Source organism: Globicephala melas, chromosome 7 (genome assembly GCF_963455315.2).
Source record: "Globicephala melas chromosome 7, mGloMel1.2, whole genome shotgun sequence".
NCBI lineage: Eukaryota > Metazoa > Chordata > Mammalia > Artiodactyla > Delphinidae > Globicephala > Globicephala melas.
The window spans coordinates 13,798,865-13,806,833 of record NC_083320.1 but is presented as its reverse complement, the minus strand read 5'-3'; positions in this window follow the sequence as shown (position 1 = coordinate 13,806,833).

Here is a 7,969-nt window from a genome sequence, read left to right as displayed (position 1 = left end):
AGGGGGCTGCCTGTACAGAGGGGGCTGGCTGTGCAGAGGGGTTGGTTGTACAGAGGGGCTGGTTGTGCAGAGGGGGCTGGCTGTACAGAGATGCAGGCTGTACAGAGGGGGCTGCCTGTACAGAGGGGGCAGGCTGTGCAGAGGGGGCTGGCTGTACAGAGGGGTTGGTTGTACAGAGGGGGCTGGTTGTGCAGAGGGGTTGGTTGTGCAGAGGGGGCTGCCTGTACAGAGGGGGCTGGCTGTGCAGAGGGGGCTGGCTGTACAGAGGGGTTGGTTGTGCAGAGGGGGCTGGTTGTGCAGAGGGGTTGGTTGTGCAGAGGGGGCTGCCTGTACAGAGGGGGCTGGCTGTGCAGAGGGGGCTGGCTGTACAGAGGGGTTGGTTGTGCAGAGGGGGCTGGTTGTGCAGAGGGGGCTGGTTGTGCAGAGGGGGCTGCCTGTACAGAGGGGGCTGGCTGTACAGAGGGGTTGGTTGTACAGAGGGGGCTGGTTGTGCAGAGGGGTTGGTTGTACAGAGGCGGCTGGTTGTGCAGAGGGGGCTGGCTGTACAGAGGGGTTGGTTGTACAGAGGTGCAGGCTGTACAGAGGGGTTGGTTGTACAGAGGAGGCTGGCTGTACAGAGGGGTTGGTTGTACAGAGGGGGTTGGTTGTACACAGGGTGCTGGCTGTACAGAGGGGTTGGCTGTACAGATGGTGCTGGTTGTACAGAGGGAATTTGGCGTGCAGAGGGGGTTGGCGCCCCACTGCAGGCACTGCTGGAACCAGGGGCTAGAGAGCCGCTGTGAACTTCTGTGCATGGCTTGGCCCAGATGGCTAGAATGCTGCGTGGGATGAAAGTCAAATGGCTGGTTTATTAAGGCCTCTTGGCATGCTTGGGGGTGGGGCCTGAGGAGAGGGTGAGGGCGCAGCGATCTTGGCTGAAGTGCAGGTCCACACTGTCTGGGGTTCCCAGCCAAGCTGCTAAGCCTGAGTCAGGGCTTAAGAAAGCCCTGAGGGTGGCGGCTAAATGCTGGAGAGAGTTACACCCTGTGGGCGCCTAGCACTGGCAAAACACTGCAAGCTGAGCAGCGGACCGAAGAAAAGGGCCCTCCCCTAGATCCTGGTGGGTGAGCCACCAGGCCCAGGACAGAAAACTCTTTCCCCTGCAACGTCCCATCAACACCTTCTACTGATAGAGTTTAACAACGTGTCAGCGGGCAAAGGAGAACTGTTTAAAGGCCGCAGGTCCATTTGCACAGATGAAGGGCGCATTTGGAGCTGAGGCATCACGTGGATAACAGACACATGTCCTTGGTATGTTCTTCCAGTCTCATGGCTTTAAATACCATCTACCTACTGACAACTGTGAAATTTATTATTTCCACCCTACAGCCCTGCCGTAAACTGCAGATGTAGTCTAACCGCTTACTCGATGTACACACTTGGTTGTCTGCTAGACACTGAAACTTAACAGGCTCTAAACTGAACTCAACTCACCCCTCCCTGAAAATAAAATGATCAGTTTTGTTGTGAACCTAAAAGTGCTCTAAAAAATAAAGGTTATTAATAAAAATAATGTCAAAAATCTAAAAAAATGAAAAAAGAGAACTACCCTATTCACCTTCTCCCCCTATTAGGTAATGGCAAATCTGTCTTTTCAGTTTCTCAGACCAAATGCCTTGGTGTCATCTCTTTCACTGCCCACATCCTATCAATCACATTCTGCTTGTAAAATATATGCGGAATCTCATCACTTTTCTGCACCCACTTCCACCACCCTGGTCCAAGCTCTCATCATCTCCCACCTCGGGGTATTGCAGTAGCCATAGAACATAGCCACTAGAGTGGTCTTTCCAAAGGATGAGTTAGAGGGTGTCATTCCTCTGTTTAGCCCGCACAATGGCTCTCCATTCCACTTGGAGTAAAAGCCAGTCTTCTCCAGGGCCTGCAGAGTCCTCCGCCATCTGGCCCCTCTTACCTCCCACTTCTCTCTCTCCCTCCCCGACTCTGCACTAGCAACGTCAGCTCCATCTCTGTTGCTTTAACACTTTAATCAGGTCTTTCAACTGTCTTATTTCTCTGCCTGGGACATGCTTTCGTGGTACTGGCACGGCTTGCTTGCTCCTTCACTTCTTCCAAATCCTACTAGCTCAAATGCGACCTTCTAAATAAGACAGACTTACGCTCATCATCCTGTTCAGAATTAGGGCCTAACCACCTTCCACCATGCCACTCCTCGTGCCCTTGAGCTGCTTTTATTTTTTTCTCACAGTTCTTATCACATTTTTCATGTTATATAATTCATTATATTTGGCAATTCTCCTCAGTGTACTCTCCCTGAGGGCAAGGTTTTTTGTCTATTTTGCTCACTGCTGAGTCGCCGGTGCCTAAATAAAACTACAGGGCACAGAGAAGATATATACCTAAATAGGTGTGAAGATACATATTAAGTATGGTTAACTATTTAAAGATACATAATATAAACAAATGAATTCTATGCAAAACTATATTAATGTAAGTTAACTAAATTTCATTACATTCATATTCTTTAAATGTAGTAGGTTACATATGATACACAAACTAGGTAACAGATTGGGAATGTTCATTTAACAGCAACACCCAAATTCCACCTGTGGATCGTGGGCGTTCCCATCGCTCATGTTGGTAGCTTCTGAAAATACGCACATCTTATAAGTTGTCTGCACATACTCTGTCTTGAGTGAATTCAGTAATGGGATTTGCTATTGTCACCCAATCCTCCACGGTCCCCTTTTAACTTCTTCACTCCTTTTTCAAGAAAGTTTGTTTCGTTTTTAGTAAATCCCGACTGACAAACTTAAAATTAACTACAAGTCAATGTAGAGGCAATTTTACATTACGCAATTACACGCCGTTATTCTGGAGGTTAGATTTCCCCTACACTTCAGAATCCAAACCCAAGTTGCCCTGCAAACTCTCACAAAGCCAGGCCCTTTATTCCTCCCCTCCTTGTGTCTTAGTCTCCTTTACTGCTGAATAGCAGTTTCACCACTGCAGTTACTTTGTTTCCATCTGTAGCACAGGAGAAGCAATGAGGCTGTTAGAGGCAAGCATACTGAACAAGAAGGCAACTTGCAGCCAGACTCCGCCAGACTTGGAGGGAGGCCACAGACAAGCCCCAGACAAAAGGCACAAAACTTGACTATAGTTGATGCCCAGAATCATGAGATCAGATTATATACCCACTCACCTCTTCTCAAAAAAGGTGCATACATGTGGAACACAGTTGCAGAAAGCTGACACCAGAAATTACAAAAAGAATATAAATCATGTAAATCTTTGGCTGTGCTAGATCAATGCAGCATTTTTGTATATATGTACACATTTTTTGTTTTTGCTTTTCTAGTATGTACATTTCTTACCAAAGGAAATTATTTACATCACAGTATCTGATAATACACACTTAACCATGTGAAGTTAACTTCATATGAATACAACTTTAATATTTATTAGTCAACAAATTTCCTAGAGTTCCTTCTATGCAGGCTTATATGTATGCATACCATTTTTTGCCTAACAGAATTTTACTGATATTTAATAATAGACTGTTTCTTAGCAAAGGTAGTAAAGTAAAATGGGTCTAAACTCACTTTATTACTATGTGGTTTGCCATTTGATAAATTATATATCTAGTAATTTATAACAGAAATTACCATCTATCCGACACCTAATTTTAAGATCTATGTCACTTATCATGCACACACAAATGTGCATACCCAAACCCATGGGCGCACACACACATACCCAAATCTATGCACACACACACACACACACATACAGTTGACCTTTGAACAACACAGGTTTAAGCTGCACAGGTCCACTTAAACACAGAATTTTCTTCAATAAATATGTACTACAGTACATGATCCGTAGTTGGTTGAATCTTCTGAGGCAGAACTGCAGATACAAGGGGTTGACTAAAGTTATACACTGATTTTCAACTGGGGGTGGGGTGCGGTAGGAGAGGGTATCAGCACCCCAAACCCCTCATTGTTCAAGGGTCTACTGTACATACATATATACATGTACAAAAACATTTATACAAAACTGGCTTTCATAATAAGAAACTACGGTATAGCACAGGGAACTCTAATGGCCTATATGGGAAAAGAATCTAAAAAAAGAAGTGGATATATGCGTAAATATAACTGATTCACTTTGCTGTACACCTGAAACTAATACGTTGTAAACCAACTATACTCCAATTAAAAAAAATGGATTTCAATAATTTGACTGTATTGTACGTAACTCTTTTAGCAACTCACTTTTTGGTCTTATTGATTGCAAAGTAGGAAATATGGGGCTTTTAAGGAAGGATTGTAGGAAGTTCATAATAGATAATTAAGCCTTTTGTTTCAAGATACACTAGTTCAAAGGCAAGGGGAGAACAGTATGAACTGGCTTAGTATATAAATCAAAGTTTCTAGGTAATGGGCTCAGTTGATTAGAGCATGATGTAATGAGGCTAATACAGCAGCCTGGGTTCATAAGCAGGGCTATTAACTATACAGAACAGGGAGGACCCTACCGATTGTCTCATAAGTGAATGTTGTTATTAAGGGGTGGAATGAAGTTAGCATTTGAAAACTAAGTGACAGGTATCGCGCTAAGAGCTATTACAGTGAAAGCATGCCAGCAGCTGCTCCTTTGATAAATTCTAGTTCCAAATTTTCTAAGTAAAGCTACAGAGGGAAAATTCTCCCTCAGGAGCAGTAACGCCATTTGTCACCTAGTTCTACCACTGGATTCCTGGTTGAGGCCAACGGAGAAGTAAACATTAGAAAGATAAGTAAACATTAATATGCTGTGTATCCATACTTGGGTTGAAGCAGCAATTACTGGCCTTAAGGGAGTCACCTCCTGTCAGAGTAAGTGGATGATCCTCAAACCAGACTAACTCTCCCTGCAAATACTTTGCACCATTTGGATTACACTGATAATGGCCAAAACTATGGTTTACACTTGTTTATGATCTTACAAGGCTGGCAACACAAACATACCGATTTTTTGGTCACCCAGATCTCATTAAATTGATTCTAAACCAATGGTTCTTTATGGGAGAAAAAAACCAAATCAGTTCAGTGGGCACTGACTTTTTTCTTAGAATCACTCTTTTATGTTGCTATCTAAACTCATACTAATGGGATGGAGGTCACTGGGCTTTGAACACTTGGTTTCTAAATTTAATTTCTCCCAGTGAAAATGCCTAATTAAAATTCTAAGACCACAGGTTCCCCTTTGACTGTGAGGACAATATTACAATATTACTGATCCAGCCACCCCCCCACCCCCGGATTTAGGAGGATCCACTAATGACAACTGATTGGTTGTGATTAATACTGTGATCTGTGACCACGAGTAGCTTGAAATTAACTGGTCCACTTGGTAATCAAACCACTTGACCTGACCAACATGTTGCCATAACCAGCTGAGGTTTAAATAAGTACATGTAAGATGTGTAAGAGCATCTCATAACTTGCATACCATATCAAATGAATGTCCTCTTCAATTAGGAAAACTGGGAACTTATATGCTTTATTATAACACATGTAGTCTAAAGCAATGGTTCCTGATTTAGCTGCACAGAAGAATCACCTCAGACCTACTAAATCATAATCTACAAGAGGCGTTATGTTTTTGTTTGGTTTTAAAGCTTCCTTAAGAAATTCCGGTGTACTTCTAGGTTTTAGAACACCAAAGCACTTGTCACTCCTCTTCTGGAGCAGCTTTTAAAAGCTACTGCAACCTGTCACTCCTTTGAGAATGGATTGCATTATTTTCTAATCAGCTCAAGTCAGGTGGATTAGATGCCTTACTACAAATTTGGATAATACTAATTTCGGTCAGAAGATAGTAACTTTGCTTTTCTTAGGAGTACTGCAAAACACCTTTGCAGCCAAGCCTAAGAGGGGGAATTTTTTTTAAAGTGATACTATAAACATAGTACTGTAACATCTTACGGAAAAATCTGAACGAACTTTTTGGCCAACCCAATATGTATAGACTTTCTTACTTTAAGGGCATTCCCCTCCCACCCCACCCCCTTCATTCCGATGTAGAAGTTGCAACAGGCTTTTGACAGAGTCTATTTCATAGTTACATACACTGGTTGCCTATTGCTAGAGCTACACACTGGAACAAAATGCAGATTTCATCCTTCTCCTCACTTGATTCCATGCCCTTTAGGTAAGTTTTGTCTCTTTCTGCTTACAACTGCATTCCATTAAAAAAAAAAAAATCAGTCTAGTGGTTATTTTTTTTTAATACAGAGGATAGCATCATGTAGGAAATAAAAGATTAATTCTATATTGTTATCTGACATCAGTTCTATAAACTTACTATAAACAAAATACATATATACCACATACAGTGATATGCACAGCTAATATTACCAATTTTTCTCTTGTGCAGGTTCTACACAGGTTTCACAGTATCAAATTCTCCAAAGAACACTTTCTAAAAAAAAATCAACACAAACTTTCACCATAATACTCACCAAGAAAATCACCTTTCAGATGCAAATTCAGTTCATAAAGTTTTGCCCACCATCTGCCAAAACAACTGGGGACACATTAACACTAATTAGAGAAGCACAGGTTTTGGAATCACACAGACCTGTGCCCAAATTCCTGTACCCCATTATCTCCAAGTGGGATCATGAATTTTTATATCACTAGTCTGAGTGAGTTTTTTCCATGGGATGTTGTGAGTCAAGAGGGCTTTAAAATCAGCATTTAATACCATCTGGAACAACCCAGCAGTTGGTCTACACTTCCCACTTTTTACCTAGTTAAAAACCAAACATCAAGTGATTTCCATTTACAAAAGTAAAAAAAATATAATCCTTACTCCATGAATACTGTCATACTCCTGATAATGCAGTACAAATTTTAATTTATGAAGTTCAATTTTTTTAAGACTTTCTTCCAAATCACTTCGTGATCGTTAAGCACATTCATCTGAGATTTACTGAGTGCCTACACCCACCACATGCCAGACATTGTGTTGAGGCATTTATTCAAGAATCACAACTGCAGAAAGAATTTTAAGACTTAGAATTTATTTTTCCCACACAGCAAAAAGTCCTAAAGTTTCGTGTATTATTTGAACTGTACTTTACCTGAATACTGAACTTCGACAATATCATTGTGACTAAAATGTTCCTAAGATTACTTTGAGCTCCTCACACACAGTTATCTTGGCATGGCTTACTGGAGGTTCACCTTAGACCCTAATACTAAGGATCAAATCACTTAAATGACCCATTTACAAATTTGCTATTTCTGAAATTATTAAATGGGCTTTCAAGTTAATTCTAGCTATTCATGTTTCCCTAAGTTAGCTTCATGACCAATCTCTGTATCATTACTTGTTAAATTCAGTCATTCTTAGGTCTTCTCTTACTTCTGGCTAAATAATGTGGTATAGAAAAGGCATGCAGTAAGTAAAATGTTTCTTAAAACCCAAGATTTGAATTTAAATAAAGCATCTCTCCATGTTACCCATTAAAGTATGTAAGACATTCACTAAGACTCCAGAATAGCGGCCTTTACCTTCCCTGTATCCCTTCCTACTAAAAACTGTGATCAGCAAGTAGTATAAAGGCAATAAAATTGTCTTAAGTTCCATACTGAGATGCTTCACGTTCCATATTGAGATGCTTTGTGTATTATCTTTAACTTTAGCTTGCCATAAGTTCTTTTTCATGTGAATGAGATAAACTAAATGATAAATTTATAAATAGAAAATGATGCCAACCTGCAATATGGAAGATAAGCTAGGAGCCAGACATATGATCAAACCTAGGTCCAGCTCCTGGCTCTGCCATTTCCTAGTAGCAACCTTGGGCAACGCTGGTATAATTAACAGTTCTCATCTCACAGAGCCCATGTGATGACTAAATGAAACACATATAAAAAGCACTCAGAAATAGTGTCTGGCACATGATAATAAG